This window comes from Polypterus senegalus, chromosome 2 (assembly GCF_016835505.1).
Source record: "Polypterus senegalus isolate Bchr_013 chromosome 2, ASM1683550v1, whole genome shotgun sequence".
NCBI classification, from domain to species: domain Eukaryota; kingdom Metazoa; phylum Chordata; class Cladistia; order Polypteriformes; family Polypteridae; genus Polypterus; species Polypterus senegalus.
The window spans coordinates 225,845,677-225,870,644 of NC_053155.1; positions in this window are offsets into that span (position 1 = coordinate 225,845,677).

The following is a 24,968-nucleotide window of genomic DNA, read 5'->3' on the forward strand; positions in this document are numbered from 1 at the left end:
GTGGATGCAGTGGATTCTTCATGATTGACAGGAGTTTGCTTAGTGCCCGTCGCTCTGCCACAGATATTAAACTGTCCAACTTTAATCCTACAATGGAGCCTGCCTTCTTAACAAGTTTGTCCAGGCGTGAGGCGTCTTTCATCTTTATGCTGCCACCCCAGCACACCACTGCGTAGAAGAGGGCACTCGCCACAGCCGTCTGGTAGAACATCTGCAGCATCTTACTGCAGATGTTGAAGGATGCCAACCTTCTCAGAAAGTATAGTTTGCTCTGACCTTTCTTACATAGAGCATCAGTATTGGCAGTCCAGTCCAATTTGTCATCCAGCTGCACTCCCAGATATGTAAAGGTCTGCACTATCTGCACACAGTCATCTCTGATGATCACAGAGTCAATGAGGGGCCTAGGCCTCCTAAAATCCACCACCAGCTCCTTGGTCTTGCTGGTGTTAAGGTGTAAGTGGTTAAACACACCATTTTAATATCATTGTAAAAAAAATCTTTCCTCCTATGTCACACATGCATGTCAGAGGACCTCCTCGTGCGCTCGATTGAAGTATGTGATAACCTACCAGGGCAAGATGGGGTGTTCCCACTAACATTCTCTCCTCCTTCTCTCCCAGCAGCTCAGGAAAAACCGTGCAGCAAATGCACTTAGCCTTGCCCCTTCCGGCATGCTGGCCCAGCTGCCAGGAAGGAGTCGTCATTCTCTCCCGAGAGTGAACCGTCAGGCAGTGCTCACAAGACAACCCTTACCTTAAGCTGAAAAGCTTATTTTGTTGTTTTGAGGCAGAGTAGCCTTTTTTATTATTGCCTTAAGTTGCAATTTTGTGTGGGATAATCTGGTTGGTGTTCCTAACTTTTTGCTGTTACCCGTATTGTCATTTTTGCACCCAGCTGCACCTGCTATAAAAAGCTGTAAATCCATTGTGCTGATCATGTACAGTTTACTTTCTATACAAGTGACTGTGTTGTGGTACATATTTAAAATGTTTTCTTACAGTATTTATTTTAATAGAGTGTAAACCAGGCAAAAAAAAGACATAAAAACAAACAGTATTATTGTGCCACGTTCTTAAGAACTCCTCAAGTAAATAAACGCATGAATTAATGAAAGAATCAATCTACAAACACAGTAATTAGATAAACTTTATTAATCCCAAGAGGAAATTCAAATGTCTACAGCAGCAGAAAAATAAAAACAAGGATACAGACTAACAGGAAAAACAATACAACCAATCAATTAATCGATATGTAAATATAAATAAATCAATACTGTTCAGATATTTCAAAATGTTATTTGAAAATGAACTTAACGAGTGTCCTGGGACGAAGCATTGAAATTGTCAATAGCAGTGGACAGAAAAGACCCCCAGAGGTGCTTCATAGCACACCATGGTGGAATGAGCTTCTGGCTAAAAGTTCTTCAAGTGAGTGTCTTTAGGAGGGGATGGATGGGATTTTTCATGATGGCACCCAGTTTTCCCACCATCCTCTTTTCTACAACAGCTTCCAGTGTGTCCAAAGTTCATCCTGTGATAACATAGCCTTTCTTGATAAGTTTATTCAGGAACAGTGCTTCTTTTGAGCTCAAGTTGCTTCTCCAGGAGACCATAGTGTAGAACACCACACTTGCTCCTATGGACTGATAGGGCATTTCCAATAGCTTGCTTCACACATCAAAACACCTGAGCCTCCTTAGCAAGTACAGTCTGCTCGGTAGTAAAATATATATATATAGTGAAATAAGGCGCTATATAGGCACCCGACTCGGCACAGATTCAAACTGAGGTATATGTATACAGAACACAAAAGTTTATTTTCTTCACCTGTGGGGCACGTCTTCCCCATGAACCCCACAGGCCTAACACAGTCTCAAGCACAATAACATAAACCACAAATATACTCCTGCTTGGCACCACCACTCCTCCTTGGCAACCTCTTCATCTTCCTACTGATTCTGGCCCCTTTTATAGTGTTCCAGGTGCTTGACCACCTGGTTCCAATTGCACTTTCGGGTGGGGCTGAAGAGTTGTCCAGCTGGGCTGTGGAATCCATGCAGCACTTCCTGCTAGCCACCCCAACTCCCAACTGGTCTGTTGGGGACTCCATCTCCCTTGGAGCCCTACGGGAGGTTGAGGCATCACCACCGGCCAGGGAGGCTGCTACCAAGCGTCCCAGGGGAGGTATTGAGTTGCCTATGGTTGCTCCCCCAGAACATATGCAGCAGCATATCCCGGCCGCCTGCCACTATATATATATATATACAGTGCATCCGGAAAGTATTCACAGCGCATCACTTTTTCCACATTTTGTTATGTTACAGCCTTATTCCAAAATGGATTAAATTCATTTTTTTTCTCAGAATTTTACATACAACACCCCATAATGACAACGTGAAAAAAGTTTACTTGAGCTTTTTGCAAATTTATTAAAAATAAAAAAAATTGAGAAAGCACATGTACATAAGTATTCACAGCCTTTGCCATGAAGCTCAAAATTGAGCTCAGGTGCATCCTGTTTCCCTTTATCATTCTTGAGATGTTTCTGCAGCTTAATTGGAGTCCACCTGTGGTAAATTCAGTTGATTGGACACGATTTGGTAAGGCACACACCTGTCTATATAATGTCCCACAGTTGACAGTTCATGTTAGAGCACAAACCAAGCATGAAGTCAAAGGAATTGTCTGTAGACCTCCGAGATAGGATTGTCTCGAGGCACAAATCTGGGGAAGGTTACAGAAAAATGTCTGCTGCTTTGAAGGTCCCAATGAGCACAGTGGCCTCCATCATCCGTAAGTGGAAGAAGTTTGAAACCACCAGGACTCTTCCTAGAGCTGGCCGGCCATCTAAACTGAGCGATCGGGGGAGAAGGGCCTTAGTCAGGAAGGTGACCAAGAACCCGATGGTCACTCTGTCAGAGCTCTAGAGGTCCTCTGTGGAGAGAGGAGAACCTTCCAGAAGGACAGCCATCTCTACAGCAATCCACCAATCAGGCCTGTATGGTAGAGTGGCCAGACAGAAGCCACTCCTTAGTAAAAGGCACATGGCAGCCCTCCTGGAGTTTGCCAAAAGGCAACTGAAGGACTCTCAGACCATGAGAAACAACATTCTCTGGTCTGATGAGACAAAGATTGAACTCTTTAGTGTGAATGCCAGGTGTCACGTTTGCAGGAAACCAGGCACCACCCCTACAGTGAAGGCTGGTGGTGGCAGCATCATGCTGTGGGGATGGAACTGGGAGACTAGTCAGGATAAAGGGAGAAATGACTGCAGCAATGTACAGAGACATCCTGGATGAAAACCTGCTCCAGAGCTCTCTTGACCTCAGACTGGGGCGACGCTTCATCTTTCAAGTTTGTGGCATCATATTCAAAAAGACTTGAGGCTGTAATTGCTGCCAAAGGTGCATCGACAAAGTATTGAGCAAAGGCTGTGAATACTTATGTACATGTGATGTCTCTGTTTTTTTATTTTTAATAAATTAGCAAAAAATTCAAGTAAACTTTTTTCACGTTGTCATTATGGGGTGTTGTGTGTAGAATTCTGAGGAAAAAATGAATTTAATCCATTTTGGAATAAGGCTGTAACATAACAAAATATAGAAAAAGTGATGCGCTTTTAATACTTTCCGGATGCACTGTATATACTGTGTATATATATATATATATATATATATATATATATATATAATCTGCTCTATACTATAATATATTATAGAATTGTTTATCCTACTAATTCCAGTTCATGGTCATGGAAAGCTAGTGTTTTTGTAATATGTGGATGAGAAAAAGAATAAAAAGAGACATAATTTCCTGATGCTGATTTATTTCAAGTGAAGCTCTCTGTAAATAGGCAAGTTGCTTTTTGCAGAATTCTGAAGAGACTGTCAGGTAAGTGAGAATTATGAGAGGATGATTGACAGGTGAATGTTGCACACAGGGAAATGTGAACAAGCTCAGACTTTCATTGAAAATGTTCAGTGCATCTGCCAATTACTAAAAAAATCAAATACAAGTTGTACAAGAGTGTGTATAGATGCGAAAAGCGGAGTTAGTCACCTACTGGCATTTGCAGTTGGCATTCTTTCTGATAAGTGAACATCATAGATTAGGTTAAATTTCATGACTGCAAACAGAAAACAAGTGTAAGCATTCAATAGATTGAGGTGTATCTGTCACTCTGAGTGGATTAAGGAAATGTACCTTTTATTTTCAGCCAGAACAAAACAGGAGTTGCAACGCTACTGCTCAAGCATGTACTATATTGAGCATCACTTTCATATGACATGTCGTACGTCATATTGAGCATATCAGAATGGCTGTTGAAAATAGTAGACAAAACTACGCATTAAAACAAGTAGACTAAAATGAAAAATTATAGCAGATGTTAACTGATATGACTGCATTTTGATAGACATTAGACTCAGAGACTACGATGGCAACATACAGAACCTGTTACAAGTACAGAATATTACAAACATTCAACTGTCCACTTTTTCATTTATTTTCTGAAAGAAATGCACATAAGGAGCTGGAGTTTGGGGCATAACATAGGCATGATTCCTACAGGATTCATTAAGAGACTGTCTCTTGCTCACTTACAGTATAATAGGCATTTTTAATGCTGTTAAGAAACTTGCATGTAATGTACAAAGTGAACAGGGCAGTGAAGAGTAGAACTCAAAGTAATGTCTGTGGTGTAACTATTGTGCCACTCATGAACCAACATTATTTTAGTTATTTTAAAAAGCCACAATTTAAAGGCAGTATGGGTGTGTGGAAGAAAAGTCAAATTCTGCTCCAGTACCTTATCTCTTACTTAAATTTGTGATTTTTTCTCTTTAAGGGTTTAATGGTTTAGAGGCATAGTTATTAAAAGAATTCTCAGGAAAAGCCAACACAAAACAGGCAAAAAGAAAAAAAGATATTTATCACACCAATAGCTCTGTCCCAAGACAGCAGCATGTATTTGGCTTTCAGTGTCAGAACCCTTATCAGACTTTGCAGTTATTGTAAAGAAGTAGGGCACTGCTCCATTACCAAATATATTCAAGATTCAACTCACTTACAATATGGCATCAATTACAGTCAAATACATCCAGATAACAACACATATTTAAGAATGTGCTTTACAAACAATTATTACATACAAACAATATCACACACATCTGCTTTGTTGAATATAAGAAAAAGAATGGGAAAGAAATTAGAAAGGGAAGGAAAAAAATAAATATATGACAAAAAATACAACAGAAGCTGAATCAGTGTGGCCAAAACTTATGGCAGCATTAATGTGTGAACAAAAAAGACTGCATCAACTTGTGATCATGCTTGTCAGCCTCCTCGTTCATCTCCATCTGTAATGAAATCTGTTTCTCTTCCTTTTCACAGTTTGGTTCCCTATCTTAAATTCTGGTATAGGTTACTTAACATACCCGGTTTCTTTTAATCCTTTTTATAAATATAATTATTTCCCTAATACACTATTAAAATAATGTTATTCTTCCCACTGTTAACTTCTTATCTGCCTTTTCAATCTAATACTTTAAATTCAATCTATATGACTATAAGTGTAAATACATTAATGTATTCACAAAGAAAACACACAAATGTCATGCCATTGTACAAATATTAACAAAAAACATGTACAAATGAGATGTTGTGTTAGACTAAACATGAAATATTATAGCATTATACTGGGAAAAAATATATTATTTTTTTCAATTGAATAATGTGCCATGGGAAATTTTTTTTCATTAAGTGTACTAAAGATTTGTTGGCAGATAAATGAGCTTTTCAATAAAAGAACAACTTTGTTATGATTTAACAGTGTGTCAGGTACATAATACATTTACAAACATGCCTGATTGAATTCAGTGCTTGAAAAGGCTCAGGTCCATCGTGAGGCATAGTAACACATATGACCAAAAGTAGGCCAAATTAGAGTCACCAGTTAAGCTAAGCTGCTTGTATTTGGAGATATGGGAGGAAAGTCGGGATCCTCAAAGAAAAGCTCATAGAGGTACAAGGAGATCATGTGCAATGACCAAGATGCTCTGTAGTGTATGCTCTCACTGCAGCAGATGTTTTTAAGCGACTGTGGATTGTTGCAGAGTGTAGCTTAGAAGTAATAAGTCAACTGAACTTTTTTCTGAAATTTGAAAAATGTGCAATGATGGTTTCACTTGTACATTCACTTACTGTATGTGTGTACAATGTACAGCATATACAGTACATGTGGTAAAATATGTACTTCATAAACCTAACATTGTAATATATTACTCTTCCAGTGTATAATCAATAAAACAAATAAGTGGGCTTCAATTGGACTCCTATCGCAGTGGTGTAGCTAGAGTTCGTGCCGTTCGGGGCGGGGCTTCAATTTGTTAACCTATTTAATTAGAAAATTAAAATGACGTATAGAGAAAAATTAAGATGCATTTTGTATAGATTTATTCATATATATAGAGAAACAGCAATAATTTTCCATATATAATTATTTATAAGCATCAACTAGCCAAGAATATAGTATAAACTCACTAATAAGCCGTGTGCAAATTATTAGTTTAATATAATTACGCGGCGAATACCAGAACCAGTGTAGTGTACAAGTGATAGGTGGGGTTTTCTGTGCAGAGCAGGAACGTATTTGGATAGATAACGAAATGAAATTATGAATTGTAAATTAGTTGTTTATCTTCCTAGAAATTATTATCGGTGTAATGTTTATGTTTATTTGTGTTATTGCCTAATAAATTTCAACTGCTGTATTTGACGCCATCACAGAAGGACAGTTAAGAAAATTATTTTTGAAGCATTTGTGGGTAAAAATCAGAGAATTTTAGTTTTTTCATTCATGGTTGATATTTTTCCGAACCCTGCTGCTTACACACAAATTGTACTGAGCCTTTTGGCCAATAATGGCACCCTCAAAATGTGCCACCCGGGGCGGACCACCCCCTCCGCCCGGCCCTATCTATGCGACTGTCCTATCGTTGTGTATATACTCATTAATGAAGACCTAACTGATGCAGACTTCATTGTTTAGTGAATTACATAAAAATGAGTGTGAAAGTTTTATGATAAATGAAAAATAAGCTATTTAAAAGATTAAATAAAATGTAAATTCTATAATATTTTAATTTATTCATTAGTGTTTTGCAAAAATGGTAAATGAATCCTTGCCTTTGAATATATACCAAGTAGCTCACAGCTATGAAATCAACATACAGTAATCCCTCGCTATATCGCGCGTTTACTTTCGCAGCTTCACTCTATCGCGGATTTTAAATGTAAGCACATCTAAATATATATCACGGATTTTTCGCTGGTTCACGGATTTCTGCAGACAAAGGGTCTTTTAATTTATGGTACATGCTTCTTCAGTTTGTTTGCCCAGTTGATTTCATACAAGGGACGCTATTGGCGGATGGCTTAGAAGCTACCCAATCAGAGCATGTATTACATATTAACTAAAACTCCTCAATGCTATAAGATATTCTTCCCGTGCGGTGCTTGAATGTTTGCTTGTCTCTGCCTCTCTCTCACCCTCTCTGACATTCTCTGCGCCTGACGGAGGGGCTGTGAGCAGAGGTGCTGTTTGCACAGAAGCTGTTTGCCTAGTGGATACGGACTCACCTCTAAGAAATGCCGCTTTATCGCGGTGCTTCCAAAAACACACTTATTGATTTTTTCATTGTTGCTTTAATCTCACTCTCTCTCTCTGACGTTCTCTGCGCCTGACGGAGGAGATGTGAGCAGAGGGGCTGTTTGCACAGAGGCTGTTTGCTTAGAAGATACTGACGCTCCTCTAAAAAATGCTGCGGCAAACTTAAAAGTTTGCATTCTTTTAATTGTGAGAAAGAACTGTCATCTCTCTTGTCATGGAGCACAGTTTAAACTTTTGACTAAAGGGTGTTATTTCATGTCTAGAGGGCTCTAATAATGTTAACAGTGTGGGAGAGTTTATAAGGGCTTTAAGTATATAAAAATAACTACACAAACATATGGTTTCTACTTCGTGGATTTTCATCTATTGCGGGGGTTCTGGAACGCAACTAAAATCTGGTGAAGCTCCTGTTTAAATTTCACAGAAAAGTTCTTTTGTGTTTTCATTTAGTTTAAATATAAGATTTCCAGTTTCATTCTCAACATCCAAACATGTGTTTTTGTAAAACATTATTTAGGGAAATTCTCTTGTGCATAACAGTGAAATGCATACAAACAATAGTGAGATTTCGATCTGAAGACCCTAATTTTAAAAAGAATTTGTCAGGGAAACATTTTTTGTACAATGGGTGATTTTTTTACTTTTTCTCTTAGGCAAAAAATAACATGTAAATATGAAATTTAAAGGCCAGTTGATGAAGTGGCAATACCCACCCATTGTTGGTACTGGGGTGATACATTGAAAGGCAAAATTTCCTGAATAATCCTGTTACTGATTATTATACTGGATATTTTGATGTTGTTAAAGTTTTGACCAGGCACCTATCACAAATGAACATGCAGTACATAGTGATAAATTCATACCGTTTAGGAGGATAGACATATTGGCAAAATTATTAGTTAATGTACGTGAAGCATAATCAACAGTGATGCTTGGTAACATCAGTGACTGTGAGATGGCTTGAATAATGAGAAATAGTTATGTAACTTGATCATGGAGAACCAATTTAGGTAAAAACTGATAATATAAACAATACAAAATATATAACAACACAGACAACTAACTTTGTAGTAAAAAAAGATGAAGGTGTTTTGAGGAGTCACATTATGAAGGTAAGAGTAGGAATACAATACAGTGATTGCTTAGGAGACAATTGCTAAAAGAGAGAAGCATCTAATAATACACAATCTGAACCCATGCATCTAACCATCATCAATCATTTCCGGCTCTGCGCGAGTGGCAGCCATTCCAGCAGCTCCGTGTATGACTTTATCTTTTTACCTTTTTTTCTCTATTTTTCTCTATTTCACTGATAACTTCTACCACTTTCTTCTATGTGGAATCGCTCCCTGGACACTTTTTACTATTTTTACTACTTGACATGGATTTTTACACTCCAAGACTCGCCTACTCAAGTAGTCAACTTAAAGCACTGAGAAGAAGTGCCCACGCCAGTGTGGTTCCCTATTTACCTGACGAGGTAAGAAGACGATATCGGGGCAGCAGAGCCAGCGCAAAGATAAAAGAGCAGCTTGCGAGAAAATGGCGTTATAAACCTTTGGTGCCTTCTGTGATCCTTGAGAATGTGAACTCACTACCAAATAAGATCGACGAACTGGCTAGCAACTACAGTTAGAGTGGACAGAGATGCAAATACCAGCGGGGAAAAAAAAGTAGGGGGTGTCGCTCTCTATGTCAATACAAAGTGGTGCAACTCAGGACATATAAAAATTCAAATCTCCAATTGCTGCAGGGACATTAAACTGTTGGCCGTAAGGCCCTGTTACTTGCCAAGAGAGTTTGGACATGTGATTATTGTTATTGTTTACATCCCTCCTCAAGGGAACGCGGAGATAGCAAGTGACATCATCCACTCCGCAGTTGCTAAGTTACAAATGCAGCACCCTGAGGCGCTTGTGATAATTGCTGGAGACTTCAATCATGTAAAGCTGAATAAAACATTACCAGCCTTCTTTCAGTATGTGGACTGTAACACCCGGGGAAATAGGACTATTGACCTACTGTATGCAAACGTTAAAGACACATACAGCGCCACCCGCTGCCTGCGCTTGGGAAAGCAGATCATAACCTGGTTCTGCTTCAGCCTCACTACAAACCAAGAGTGAAGGCGCTACCTACAACCACACGATCATTCAGGAAGTGGTCCCCTGAGGCAGAGCAGGCTCTGAGAGACTGCTTTGGAACTACAGACTGGGATATACTGCTGGGGTCATATAGTGAGAACATTGAAGAGGCTGTTGCCTGCACAACTGATTACATCAACTTCTGTATGGACATTGTAGTTCCAGTAAGAACAGTTCGCTGCTATGTTAACAACAAGCCATGGATTATAAGTGACATCAAGGGTTTTTTGAACCAGACGAAAAGGGCTTTTAAAGGCGCTGATCAACATGAGCTCAAGCGCGTGCAGAAGGAACTCCGAGTCCAGCTCAGGGCAGCGAAGGAGCAGTACAGAAGAAAGCTGAAGCAGAAATTGCAGAATGACAGCATGAAGGAAGTGTGGGATGGGATGAAGATCATTACTGGCTGCAGCTCGAAGCGGGTTGCCACCATCGAGAAAGAAGTGGAGAGAGCAGACCAAATGAACCACTTCTTTAACAGGTTTGACCACCTTAACCCACTTTTACTTCGGAGTACTTCATCCTGTAACCATCCTTCTGCTGATACCAGCATAGGTGAGACATCCCCACCCACAATTACAGCAGCACAGGTGAGCAGAGAGCTGAGGAGACTTCGTGCCAGCACAGCAGCGGGTCCAGATGGTGTATCACCATGACTGCTGAAGGCCTGTGCGTTGGAACTGGGGAGTCCTCTACAGCGCATCTTCAACCTGAGCCTGGAACAGGGAGAGTCCCAAGGCTTTAGAAAACATCTTTTATCACCCCGGTCCCAAAGGTATCATGTCCTAGTGAGATGAATGACTTCCGACCTGTTGCTCTGATGTCACATGTGATGAAGACCATGGAGCGGTTGCTGCTTCAACACCTGAGGCACAGGTCTGCCACGCCCTCGACCCTCTGCAGTTCGCATACCAGGAGAAGGTGGGAGTGGAGGATGCCATCATCTATATGCTACACCGATCCCTCTCCCACTTGGACAGAGGCAGTGGTGCTGTAAGAATTATGTTTTTGGACTTCTCTAGTGCCTTCAACACCATCCAACCTCTGCTCCTTAGGGACAAGCTGACTGAGATGGGAGTAGACTCACACCTGGTGGCATGGATTGTGGACTATCTTACAGACAGACCTCAGTATGTGCATCTTGGGAACTGCAGGTCTGACATTGTGGTCAGCAACACAGGAGCGCCACAGGGGACTGTACTTTCTCCAGTCCTGTTCAGCCTATATGCATCAGACTTCCAATATGATTCAGAGACCTGCCATGTGCAAAAGTTCGCTGATGACACTGCTATTGTGGGCTGCATCAGAAGTGGGCAGGAGGAGGAGTACAGGAAGCTAATCAAAGACTTTGTTAAATGGTGTGACTCAAACCACTTACACCTTAACAAAACCAAGACCAAGGAACTGGTGGTGGATTTTAGGAGGTCAAGGCCCCTCATGGATCCTGTGATCATCAGAGGTGACTGTGTGCAGAGGGTGCAGACCTATAACTATCTGGGAGTGCAACTAGATGACAAATTGGACTGGACTGCCAATACTGATGCTCTGTGTAAGAAATGTCAGAGCCGACTATACTTTCTTAGAATGTTGGCGTCCTTCAACATCTGCAATAAGATGCTGCAGATGTTCTACCAGATGATTGTGGTGAGTGCCCTCTTCTACACGGTGGTGTGCTGGTGAGGCAGCATAAAGAAGAAGGACGTGTCACGCCTGGACAAACTTGTTAAGAAGGCAGGCTCTATTGTAGGAGTAAAGCTGGACAGTTTAACATCTGTAGCAGAGCGACGGGCATTAAGCAAACTCCTGTCAATCATGAATAATCCACTGCATCCATTGAACAGTGTCATCTCCATGGCAGAGGAGTAGCTTCAGTGACAGACTTTTGTCACTGTCTTGCTCCACTGACAGACTGAGGAGATCGTTCCTCCCCTACACTATGCAGCTCTTCAATTCCACCCGGAGGAGTAAATGCTAACATTATTCAAAGTTATTGTCTGTTTTTATATGCATTTTTATTACTCTTTAATTTAATATTGTTTTTTGTATCAGTATACTGCTGCTGTATTATGTGAATTTCCCCTTGGGATTAATAAAGTATCTATCTATCTATCTATCTATCTATCTATCTATCTATCTATCTATCTATCTATCTATCTATCTATCTATCTATCTATCTATCATACATTGAAGACACCAACTAATTCTTTACAAAATGTCAGTCCAACGCAGAGCACACTCACAGTCAGAATCAGACTCGCTTATAAGAGCCTATTTAAGAGTCACCATATAGTAATAGTAGTCCAGCAAATTATGGTAATGCACTTCTAACAGGGATACCTAAGGAAGACATCAATTGGTTGAAATTAGCTCAGAATGCAGCAGAAAAAATCTTAATCAGAAAAAAGAAAATCTGAGCATACCTCACCACTTTTAGCATCATTATATTGGTTACTTGTATCCTTTAGTATTGAGTTTAAAAAAATACTAATTAAATATAAAGCTCACAATAATCTTGCTTCTTCCTATATTTTGAAAGTTCTTCCTCTCCTACATTCCAAGTCTTAACAGATCTTCTAATAGTGTTCTGTTTACTATTCCAATAGCTAACCTTTAAAGAATTGGTGTGGCAGCCTTTTTCTGCCCTTGACCAAAAATCTGGTATACTTTACCAATAAAGTTGCACCAGCCCAACAAAGTGCAGCATTTTAAAAATCATCTAAAGTCCAATTTTTTATTATGGCTTTTACATAGCTACATTTTAATTATATACCTAATAGATTATACATGCACGGAATGAAAATTTTCTTCATGGATTTGCAATTATTACTATTATGCTTTCCATTACAATGACTTTATTTAAGGCTTTTCTGAGGTGGCATTTTGTGTCACTACCACCTGATTGAGGCATAGTGCAGCCGCCAGTGATGCTCAAAAGAATGCAGATGACCCATCTGTTCACAAGACCCAGTACATTGAATCCTCTAGGAAAAAGCTAAAAAAAAACAGTAAGGAACAATTTAAGTACATTTGTGTTAGATAAAATGACCAGTGGGAGCTGTGTGGTCTTTTGGCATAAGAACCCTTGCATATTATTTTTTTTAGTTTATCTGGAGTTTATTATTATTTTTTTTTTTTCTGTCCACTTCGATACCTGACCTTATAATTGTACTCCTCTTTAGAGACTTAGAGATTGATATTATATATATAATGACTTTGCCATTCTGCTAAATATATATCTCTTTTGTATAAGCTTTTTATTCATTATCATTTTTACCTACTTTAATTAGTTTTTCTTTTTTTTCATCTGATTCTTTGACATTTTGTAAAGTACTTAGATATGTAATGTGTATTAAAATGTGCCAAAGAAATAAATGTTCTTGTTGATGTAGTATTGTTAGAAATACAGTGTACAGTTACATTTTTAACATCTGTCCAAAAAATGTGGATGTGGAAAGAACCTGGAAATTCTACACCGAAAAACACGAGTACATGTCTTGATCCCCCAAACCCCCAAGTCCAACTCATTTAGGGAGAGGTAATGAAAGTAATAGAGGATAAACTGTTTCAAAAAGAAATTCTCAGACTGAGGAGAGAGTTAACATTTATTTGAAACGGCTGGAGTTCAATTCAGTGATGAGTAACTCCTGATGAAAAATCCTTTAAAAAGGTGCCCTTTTATAATTATTTAGAAAATACATATTTGTTTGTACTATGATATAGTGTAAGACATTCCTTAATTCTACCGTACAAAGCAACCTGATCTGAGGAAATGTAAGAATGTGCCATTCTCTTTATATTTCAAGTATATGCACATAAGCTGTTGGAATCTGCATACATCACTAATCATTACTGATTGGCAGCAGAAGGAGGTCTTTTTTGGTTATCTGCTTTGACAATGTTCTTTTGCATCTGTCAAGTGAGGTTTCTGCTCATAAAAAGGCTTGCTGTGTGAGGATTAGCGAGTGATGTGCTGGCTTACATTCTTGGCTCTAGTGACTTTTTTAAGGCATTGTCAATGGCAAACAGCTGGTATGATGTGTGCATTGAGCAATCGTTGATGGCCTTCTGGGCTGATGTTGAACACAAATTACATCAGTCTCAGAAAAGTGTAATTCTGTGGTGCATGGAACCATTTGACAGATGAAAATCTTTAGCAGTATTTTTCTTTGCCTTGCTGCTTTTTTCTAGTTATTTTGTCTAAGAGAGAAGAGACATTAGTTTAAAATACATATAACTCCAAAATAGTAATATTTCATTATTTTTGCTACAAAATCTTTGTTAATTCTGTTTTAATTGCATTGATTACATTACATCTAAAATATTGAATTGATGTTTATTGTTGATTCTCTATATCAAAATGTTTAGATTATTATGTTTTCATTTCAGGAAATCCAGGCACCATGTGCAATTGATGATAAAGCTTGGTCATATTTAGCTCAGGTTAAAATGTGTTAAATTATCAGTGGAAGGGATATCCGAATTTAACTGTCAGCAGGAATCTTTAAAAACTATTTTTGAATACTTAAAACCATCTCCATTTCATTTTTTCATCCATGAGCCTTTTTTCCCCAACACTGAGTGCACATCTCTGGCTAATCTTGGCCAAAGTAGTAGTTCATCACAAGTAACACACATGCGCACACACACGCACACATACTCCCACACACACATGCGCACACACATGCACGCTTCCACAGACACACACGCACACATACACTCAATCACACTCATTCAAAACAGGCCAGTTAACAAGGTATGCAAGTTCTAGGGTTACTTTTTCACATAGTTGGTGTTATGTCATTTCGATAAATGTTATAAACAAAAAATGTTTTGATTCAAGCACCCATTATCTAGAATTTGATCTTGGCTGAATACCTTAAAACATTCTGTGTTCAAAAATGTGCAGTGATAGAAGAAATCAGGAAGAGGTGAATACTTTTCCACAACACTGTGTATGCTCATTGAGAAAAACAGTGCATACTGTACATGTACAGTATGTCAAAACAATTCAGATCACCAACCTGAATGACATATTGTCTATTATCTAACACTTTCTGCTTATCTTTGCCATGTGAGAGGAATTAAGAGTGTATGCCCAAAAAGCTGTTTAGACATAGACTGTGGCAGATCCTTACAATTTTACATTCCATTATATATTTGTGAAACCACACTAAGGGCTAAAAAAGGGCTGTAGACAAATGTATAAATAATCAATCCATTTTCAGACCTGCTTAATTCATTTCAGTGTCGTAGGGGTTTGACACTCATCACTGTAGGATCAGGTGCAATTTAGGAACTACACTTGAATGGCATGCCAGTCCATCACAAGGGACAACTGTGCACTGTACATGGGAACTGGGGTCAGAGACAAACCAGTGCTACCACAAAGTATTAAAGTATGCATGACTAACCATAGAATGAAGAGGAGAAGACAAGGTTACTGCAATGTTCAGCTTTTCTTGGTGGTTTATTCTGACCATCAAATTTTAAAACAGAATGAAAATGTTAGGGTGGCACGGTGGCGTAGTGGTAGTGTGGCTGCCTTGCAGTAAGGAGACCCGGGTTCACTTTCCGGGTCCTCCCTGTGTGGAGTTTGCATGTTCTCACCATGTCCGCATGAGTTTCCTCCCACACTCCAAAGACATGCAGGTTAGGTGGATTGGCAATTCTAAACTGGCCCTAGTCTGTGCGCAGTGTGTTTGTATGTCCTGTGGTGGGTTGGCGCCCTGCCTGGGATTGGTTCCTGTCTTGCGCCCTGTGTTGATTAGGACTGGCTCCAGCGTGACCCTGTGTTTGGATTCAGCGGGTTGGAAAATGGATGGGTGAAAATATTACTTCTGCAATGACAATACCCTTTTTAACCTGTCACAAGTCACAATGTACTTTCAGACACCTCAACTTGGCATTGACTCCATTAAAAATTAATTATTTGTTCTTTAACAATAGTAAAAGTGCATTCATGTACTATGCAGTGTGGTAATGCATACCCACAGTCATTACCATTTAGTAAATAAAGTAACTTGATACAATTTAATTATCTATAAAACAGTTAAAGAAAAGAACAGGCTCCTTTTTTATGTTTAACGTGTGCAGAAATGTCACCATCTCGATGGATATGCGTTGCAAGTCATAGCATGTCAAAGAACACACAGGATGAGTGAATGTCTGTACAAAGTTCTGCATCACTCCTGTTAACTCACAGCATTGTGTGGATGAAAGAGGTACATAATTCCTAGAGAAAGAGAAGTCAACTTTGGGCTGATGACTGGCTTTAATTAAGTGAACGGGATCCATCAAAGATTGGCTGGCTTATTTTGCAGTCTATACGCATTTAAACTAGAATTACCAAAGCTTATTCAAAAACTCGTAAATCCTGCCCAATTTAAATCCACTTGCACCTCTCCATTCAGCGTCTTTTGTCTTGTAAATGTGTCGATAATCGCAAGCAGCAAGCAGCCTGCTATACCAACCCCCACCACTGTAGAAACTGCAAAAACCTCTCCCAACTGAAGCTTCGTTTATCAGGGAGTCAGGTACCTCGAGCTGTATGGGCTAAAAAATATACCTTGTTCTGTTATATTTGTACCTTTTCTGAAATGGCATATTAGATATTTGGACTTCAGTCTTCACACATTATACACTTTACATCAAATTTTTGTCGTTAGTACTAAAACATGGAAAAAGTTTGTCTTTTAGGTATTGTTCAACATTTCTGTGATTCTACACTTACATACACAGTAGATCTTTGTAGACACAGAACACACATTAAATGCTTGTGTCCCAAATAACGATATAATATTTTAGCCCATACAGCTCGATGTACCTGACTCCCTGATCAACAAGGCTTCAGTTGGGAGAGGTTTTTGCAGTTTCTATAGCGGTGGGGGATGGTAAAGCAGGCTGCTTGCTGCTTGGGATTATCGACACATTTAAGACAAAAGACGCTGAATGGAATGGTGCAAGCGGATTTAAGTTGGGCCGGATTTACAAGTTTTTTCATAAGCTTTGGTAATTCTAGTGTTAAGGGGTTGCTGGCCAACAGGGGTCATCAGTTAACCAATTTAGTGAGGCACAGTGAGTGTGCTTGTGGGAAATATTGATTTTGACTTGTTGGTGGAGGTGTATACAGTATATATATATATATATATTTTTTTTTTCTAGGGTAGTTTTTTGGTTCAGAGCAATTGTTTTGTTTTTGCAGATACATACATTTTTTTCTTGTAAATATGTTTATTTAAAGTGTCCTCCTGTCTATAAATAAAGATAGCCTTTGTGTTGATATGTATATATTTTTTTCCTTACAGTTTACTTTTTGAGTGCACTGTATATACTGTACTTTACTATTTTTGTTTTTCCCCCTCCTCATTAATTTTTGTGTATTTGTCATTGTTGAATGACTGTTTAAGAAACCTTGCATGACAGAGGTTTCTTTTTTGTTGTTGTATGGCACTCTGGTAAATAAATTGGAACCCTTGTTTTGCCCAGGGTTGTGTCTGTGTCTCACCTTTCCCTTGACCCTGTTTGGTCCATGAACGACAAGATATCTAGTGTAAATAGAAGTGTGGTCTGGTGCCAGATTCCTACTACATGGGATAGCACAGTTTGGTGGTAGAGGTGGGATCATTCATGCGGAGAGAGAGAAAAAGAGAAAGAGAGAGAGGGGTTCCCGAAAGACAGTATGGGATTATCCTTGCCTAATGTTGTTTGCAGAGTCAGAAGATAGCAACACCTGTCAAAGTTCAATAGGATGAGGCATTATATCTGAATACATAGTGAAAGCTAGATCGGCACGGAAGCAGATGAATCCTTGCATTACAGCTCTCTGAAAGGGGCCATCCTAGAGAAGTATGAAATAAGCACAGAGAAACACTATATAAGATTTAACTCCATTGAGTGGAAGCAAGGACAATCTCCAAAAGAATTTTGTTGCACTGTTAAAAGAACTATGAACAAAGTGGTTACAACCAGAGAAACACACTGTGCATCAAATAATTAACTTTGTTATACTGGAGCAGCTTTTTCGGGTGTTCAAGGGCAGACTCTAGATCTGGATTTAGGAATATCTTCCTAATACCTTGCTGAGGTTTACCTGTTTACCCATCTTCCTAAGAACCTGTAGTAAGGGGAAAAAAGAGGGATTGTCCTGCTATGGTTATAATGACAAAGTCCACATTTTTAAGTTTTGCCCAAACAAGAAGAGAGAGGCTAAACTATTCTGAGCCTTGTCCATCACCAGAGAAGGGCATCCCTTTTGAAAGCAAAGAGGTGTTGGCCTGTTGGCAAGGGAACAGAGAAGTAGAAGGAAAATGACCGCGAGAAATGCATAATCAGAAACAGGTAGAGGTTAAAACCGGTTGATCAAGCTAACAAACTTGTCAAAATGAGTATAAGACAAGAATCAGAAACCAAGAAACAAAACTAGAAGTCAAATACTAATAGATCAAAAATAAACAAATTGCAAGGAAAAATGGTACAGAAAGAGACTGGGATTCTAAGGTCAGATGTCACAGCCTCATTTTGGACAACCATTAAAACCATTAATTCTGGCATCATCCCCGCTGCAACTCCTGCTAAATACTGGGATGCTCCCATGTATACAGGAGATACGAATAACACAAAACAGCAGTGCTCTTCAGGATCCAAAATGGCCTTGCAGTAAACCAGAACAAAAACAACTATCAAAACAGCTTGGTAATCAGAACAAGGCATTAACAGACACCAGAAGCACCAGTCTTTAGTGGGGAAAGAATATTGGAGTTTTGAATAGTTGAGTCAGGTTAGAGCATAGCTTTAAGGTGTGTCCTTGGTGATAAGCTTCTCTGTCATCAGGGTGAGCCTGGAGATAAAGAGGATAATTTACGAGTTACCAAGGGGAGCCATTGAAAACCCAGTACTTATTGGATTGAACATGGCCCAGGCATGAAAAGCTGTTACAGGTTATTCTGCAGAAGAAGACTCTGGTAATTACACAGGCTCAAAAAGCTAAGCAGAAAAAGAGTGCCCAAGATGGGTAGGACTCCTGTTAATCCTAATTAATTGTTAAATATTTTGAGGGTTCTTAGGCCTGCTTTAATGGAGCAGCTGAACATTTCCTTTCAGCCAAGGAATGCACAACTTTCATTTTTTTTAGTTTTCATTTATATAAATACAATTTTTTTCATTAAATATGAACATATAGCAATATTTTTTCCTGTTATTGTTAATCTTAAAAAGAAAAGAAGTATGCACAGAGGCTGGTAAACAAGTGTGCAAAATATATATGAAATCTGTTAAAAGAAGTTTTTAGCCACTAATACAAATCTTGGTTGTAATGTAAACAAGCAGGCATTGCAGCCCAGCAGGAACCAAGTTTGACACTTTTGGCTTAGCTGCTGTCTTAAATGTTGTTGAGACTTGAATCACAAATGAAAGAGAAAGGTGAGCAGAATACAAATATGAATAACTGTCACATCTTAACAAAACTGAGCTGCCTTACTATTTTCTGATGAGTACACACCATCACTAATATCCAAATTTAAGAGGTTTGGGGAAAGAAACAATATATCTACATTGAAAATTAAAAAGATTACACCAAACCTTAGTTCAAACAAATCAAAATAACAATTTTATAACCAATTATTTGTTGTACACTAGTTTAAAGTAGGAAATCTGCTTCAAGTCCTGGCCCAGTCACTGTGTTATTTCTTTGGCTAATTTTGTTTCGTCCAGATTTATTTTTCCATTAGTTGAATGCACAAATTAAGTAATTAATCAAGTATATCTTTACTGAAACTGATTGATTATTCTGGTTATGGTAATGACTACTAAATAGCTAATTGTGATGTTAAATCATTTTAATAAAGGGAATCGTGTGAAAAATCAGCACAGATGGCTTTGCAAGCATTAAAATTCCCTCTTTCTATATTCTTCCTGTTACACCTACTGCCCATCTTTTTCTTCACAGGATTAATCCAATACTCTTGCCAAAAATAACACACATTTAATTTAGGGTACTACGTTTTACAGGAGTATTTCTGTTTCTTTTACAGCATTTCACTGCATAATGCAAAGGAAAGCTTTTTATGCTTTCCAGAACAAGAAAATTCCTGGTTAACTTCGGAAACAAAATACAATTTCCTGATACTGGTAAGAGATCAATCTCTTTGATGATTGGAACAAAAATAGAAAACAACTGACACTTAAATGGAAGAACCAATAAGGCCATGCAATCTCCTTTGACAAACATTGGCAGCCGAGAACCTTAATAACTTTAAAGGTAGCAAAGTCATAGGATGCCACCTTTGCCACGAGTCATGCGTCGCTAGATCTGATCCGGTCATCTGTAAGTGCTATTATAGTGAAGTGCAAGGGTCTAGGAGCAATAACAGTTTAGTAATAAAGTGTTAGACTATACAGACTCACAAGTGGTGCTGCCAAGTGCCAAAACGCATAGTGTGTAAAATCACCTATACTCTGTTGCATCATTCACAACAGAGTTCCAAATTCCCTTTTGAAAACAACATCTGTACAAGATCTGTATGTCAGGAGCCTCATAAAATGGCTTTCCATTGCCAAGCAGCTCCACGTAAGTCTAAGATCATTATGCCAATTGGCTGTATTGGTGTAAAGCATGCTGCCTTTGAATACTAGAGCAGTGGAAGCATGTTCTCTGGAGTGATGAATTACACTTCACCATCTGGCAGCATGACTGACAAATCTGGGTTTGGTGGACTCCAGGAGAACACTCACTTCAGGACTGCATAGTGCCAGCAGTAAAGTTTGGTGGAGGAGAGTTAATGTTTTGTGGCTGTTTTTCAGGGTTTGGTCTAGGTCTCTTGGTTCTAGTGAAGGGTACTGTTAACAATAAAACATACAAAAACATCTTAGACAATTGGCAAAAGCCATGTGAACACAACAAGGTCCATAAATTTATGATTGGACGTGTATGATGTGTAAGAACTTGAGTGACCCCCACTGGCACACTCCAGAATCTTTTGGAAAGCCTTCCCAGAAGAATGGGAAGTCATCCGCTACTTGGTCTGCCTTCATATCTTACCTACAGCAGGCGTTGTTCCCACTATGTTAGGGTGGTGATGGGCAGTGATGGGATGAACGACATTATTTGAGATAGACTTTTACATAAAGTAACTGCTCATAGAAGTAGTTCATGGCTGTATTATCGACTATTTTTAAGTAACCCTTTTCTTTGTCAAGTTCGTTATTGGATTGGTCTACTCCCACACCCTAAATAATAACACACACGCATACACAGATACACACACACTCAGACCCTAACCACAACAGTGCCCTATGAATGACACACACACAGTTGGCTAACTTTTAGCACTTAAAAGTAAAAGAACCACACAAATGCTTTAGGTATAACACAACTTGTCACTCTCTCAGCACATCAAGAGACTTATTTACTATCGGCACGGACAACATGCGATGTTTTAAATAGACCACAGACCTAAATATTACTTTTGGTCTCCAAGAAAATATTAAAACATACAAAGACTCAGTATCCTTGACTATAGGCCATTTATTAGCCAAGAACACCTTCTTCTCGCATTGCCCCTAACTTTCGAGCGGCGCCCTCGCTCTCAGCCTTAAAACCCCGCAGCGTAGAGCTAAATGGCAAAATCTCTAGCTGCTTCAGGTGCTCTTAGAAATCTACCTTATTACTTCAATCACTCTAGATATTAAGACAAAGCATAGAAAGATGAAAACAAGTTACTTTTATTTAAAAACAAATAATAAGTAATAGAAAATAAGTTCGATAGTAAAGTCTGGATAAAATAGTCTTTAAAAAGCTTACTGAAAGGAATCAGTGATGTCAAGGATGAAAGTCCCAGGCGGTTGATTTAGCAAACGATGTTCATGAGAATGCTGTTAGCTGACGATCGGATGAAGACTGGTTACACGTGTCTTTGTTGTATTCTCTGACGTGGCTCTTCCGTCGTCAGTGTTTCTCTTCTTCTTCTGCTTCTGACGTTGCTTAAAATGAGGCATATTTATGATAAAAGTTCCATGCCGTGGTTTCACAGCACATGAATGTTCCATGCACCTGATTGGCTGGCTGTCAATATGATGGATGAATTTTGCTCCCCAGGTAATAAAGTTCTTTGAGATTGCATCAGTTCTTCCTTTCTCAGGTTGTAAATCCCTTGATGTCCCAGATGTCCATCCGTAAAGTAATAAAGAACCTGAGATATCAGGTCATGCTTCCTTTCTTGGGCTGTAAACCCCCTTGATGTCCCAGATGTTCAATCGTAAAGTAATCAATAGCCTGAGGCTTTCTTCCTCAGGCTTTAACTGTTATATCAATGAGGTATTCAAAAGAGGATATGTCTTTTATTATAATGCCTCCTACATCTGGATTCATCTTGTTGGGTTTGAGCAAAATATAATACAGAATAAAATGCAGATTTTATACACCATAACACTCCACCCTATTTTGGTCAGACAAACTAAAGATGAATTGTGGTCCTTTCAAACCCTTGGCTGTCCGAGTTGGTGTTATCTTCCCTTACCCTTTCATTCACTTTCTATAGTCAGGTACTTTCAATTCCCCAAACAGATTTGGCTCACTAAGAACTAGAAAGATAAAATAAAAAAAACAAAACTTTTTTTTACCATTCTAACTGTTCATTCCACCCCTGGACCCCTAAAATACAGTACATGTATTAGGAAAACAAAAATACATTCAATACAAAAACAATATTTAAGAATCTAAATGATTAAACGAACAATCATAGGAAGGCACTTCTTCACAAATTAAGCCTTATCAAAAAGTTTTGTTTTGCTTTTTTTTTTTTTTTTACTTAATTTATTCAATGAGTAGAGAGATCCGACTGCCACCAATACCGTCTAGAATATATTGGGACAACCTATATGGGGTATCAAGTGTCATCCCGTCCAGCAGGTTACCACTAAATATTACACCCATAAGGGAACCCCCTTTTAAATCAAGTAATGAAAGATACTGAAATTTTCCATATTAACAAAGATGAATACTTGTCTTATTTGTAATGCTTTGTGATTGTAATGATAAAGTTTTGTCCGTTTAGCAGAGGGTCCTGGTTTCAAGTCTTTATGCTGAACATAAGTAGTTCAGTAAATCTAACCCCCACCTGGCTGGCTTAACAGGTACATTCGCTCTTCCCCACCAATGCCACTTACGTGTACAACTCCCATGTCATACACTACCAGGGACAGGGCAGATTTACTGGATATTGTTACTTCCTCCATATTATTGGTCTTATGGACACATAAGCATTGTGTACTTTAAACCAAAGTCTCCTTAGTTTGATGCATAAATAAATTTGAATTAGAAGCAGAATTAGCATACATACTATTAATATCACAATTGGATGAGAAAGTTTGTTTAGTACATTGCTCGCTGTAGGTGACCAATTACCAAAGAAATCCCACCAATGATGATTTAAGGATGTTTGAATTTCAGAAGCCATCCGAAGCACATCAATCCGATCTTGTTCTATTCGAGTGATGATTTTTGAAACCATATTGTTGGTTTTTGCTTCTTCTTCTTGTAATCTTTGTATGGTCTTCTTATAATTGGTCATTAAATCTGGAGGTTCCAGGTGAGGTAACTCCACCCCTTCCACTAAACCTGTCCAATCCCATTCTACATTTTGCATAAGTGGATATGTTCTATCCTCATTAATATCTATAACCCACTTTATGTTGTTCCTGCAAAACACCCCTGGTCCATTATCTATTTGTAAGTTTGACCATACTATCAGACCATTCGTTAACACACATGCAGCTGTACTATTTATTTCAAAGATTTGAAATGTAACATTTAACAAGTTCCAATGGCAATCTCCTTTTCCAAAATGTGTGCAAGCATGTCCCTGTATAAAACTATGTTCACAAACTAACCCTTGTGGCCAATTCTCACACATTTGAGGATCTACTAGGTCACCTTGGCTGTTTATCCACCCATGGTGTAACTCTGACTGCCACCATCCCTTACCAGTATATATTGGCAGCACTTCCATGGGGCACCAAGTATCCTTGTGTCCCTCTGTGGGGCCCAATTGCATTGTTGCTATACAACCTTCGTCCTTATTCCGTGTGTAACATGTGAAGGCAATGGGTTTCACCCAATACTCCTTTGACACATTGAACTGGTTAGCCCATTGGCCGGGTTGTTTGCCCATCATAAGTATCTTCCAATTTAGATACTGCAGTGCTGAGGCAACACGCTGTGCTAGACAACTTAATTCAGAGTCTGTCCATTGGTCCTGTTCTTTTGTTACAGCTGACAAATGCAGCAGGGCTTCTGTGTTTTTCCTTATAAGATTTATACTAGAATTTGTTACTTTGCCAATTACAGGAGCCCACGTAGATTGTGTTTCAACTAACTGCATCTGCTTACTCGAAAGATCTGATAGTTTGCTATATATCTGTTCTGTGTCAATAGTGTTAACTACTCCTAAGCCTATTCCTCCTAATCCTAACAGAGAATTTATACCGTCCCAAAGACTCCTCTTTTGTCGTTTTATCTTTATATTATTTTCAGGGATGGGCCAAAATTCTGACCAATTAGCTTTACATTCAGCTTTATTTTGGAAAGGTATGCTGTAACCACTAACATTTATATGGACTAGCACTGTAACTAGCATTTGAGGTATTCTAACTGGCTTACATAATCTCCATCGTCTGAGCAGTGTAGCATTAAATGTTTCCTGTATGGGACTAACAGTCAATAGTGGACATAACAGTGTCTGTTTGATTCCCCTTCTTTCACAGCTCTGTTTCCACCCCCACCAACATGCATTTTCAGTGGATTCTATATTACATGTGGAGTCTTCTGGCTTATTAATATCTCTATACCTAGCAACTCCCCAACCTTTTAATACCCCACCTTTACAATTTAGTGTACATTCTTGGTCTTTTATTATTATAAAATCCTGCTCTTTTTTAGGGATCTCTGTTACTTGGCAAAAAATGTCTTTTACCTGCATAATTGATATTCCTTCAACAATTTCTTTCCTCATAGTCTGTATATTATTTATTGAGCAATTAGTCCATAATGAGAGACTTGCATGTTGGAAATTTATTTGTGTCCAGTTACCTTGAATTTCTACGCTATGAATACCCACTATGACTGTCAAAAGAATGTAATAAATCGTGTACTCCATTTTAATC